We start from the raw sequence: 1189 nt of genomic DNA on the forward strand, positions 1-1189 counted from the left end.
AACACAGGGCACTGATGTTCCCTTCAGGCCTCTTGGTGTTACAACAGCTTTTCTCTTGCGGCTGCATGGCTTCTTCCAGAAGGTGTTGCATCACTGCTCCCATGGAGATTATGTGATCAGACTCAGTGAGTGATTTAATCTCCTGGAATTTTCTTCCTGTGAGTTTTATTGCAAGGAGAGACTCTTTAACTATTGAATAAATGTTATATTCATGGGTTATTGATGTCTAGATAACTGGAAGGAACAGCAGGTTTCAGCTGCTCACGACATTCTGCGCGACCAAAAAACAACAACAAAAAAAAAGGTGCTTGTATTTTAGAGCCTTTTATAAAGAAAAGCACTGAGATTTCTAAATGTCAGATGTAGAAGGCATAGTAATTATTTGGTCATCAGGTCTGATCTCAGCTTTGGTGAGAATAAAAGTGTTTTATTAAAATAATTCTTAACTACTTAAGCGATTCACCAAAAATTTGGCTCTCGGTCCCGGGAAGGATGGCTTAAGAGGTTCAATTAGAATGCTCTTGTTGCTTTATGAGATTGTGACCTTAGATTTTCAAACATGTTCAAAAAATTGGTCCATCCATCCGCTCTTCACGTGAACTGGGAGATGTTATTAACCTGCTGAAGGTTTACACTTCCATTCTGTTGCCATCAAGGTGTCAGAAAGCCCTCAGCTTTGGCTGTAAGTCATTGCTGTGATTGCTGTGTATGAAATACGGTCGCTGGACGACTAATGGTGGACTGAAATGTCAAAACTGAAACGACCGCCCTGATGTCTGAAATCTTGTCCTCGAGAAAATAATCCTCGCTTATATACACTTCACCAGCAAACCTTCAGTCGCATAAGCAACACCTGCTATCATCGTATCCGCTTTTCCCTATTTTTCATGATGGACAACATCATTATTTGTCATCTCATTCACGGAGCCCAAAGTTGTTTTGGGGACAGGCCGGGCGGCGCCCTGAGACATCGCCTGGCGATACGGGAGGGGCGGCAGCGACCGAGGAGCCTCAGCGCGGCCCCGGCCCCGCGACCGTTGGAAGAGTTCGAAACGCCCCTGCAGCCAATCAGCGCGCAGCACGCCCCGCCCAGTCAGCAACCTGCTCTCGGGTACCTCAGAAGGGGGTGGGGCGCTCCAGCGGCCCAATGAGAAGGCGGATTATAGAACAGAAATGTGACGGACAGCCA

Source organism: Lagopus leucura, unplaced genomic scaffold (assembly GCF_019238085.1).
Source record: "Lagopus leucura isolate 7727_CA_CO unplaced genomic scaffold, USGS_WTPT01 Super-Scaffold_100029, whole genome shotgun sequence".
In the NCBI taxonomy this organism is placed as follows: domain Eukaryota; kingdom Metazoa; phylum Chordata; class Aves; order Galliformes; family Phasianidae; genus Lagopus; species Lagopus leucura.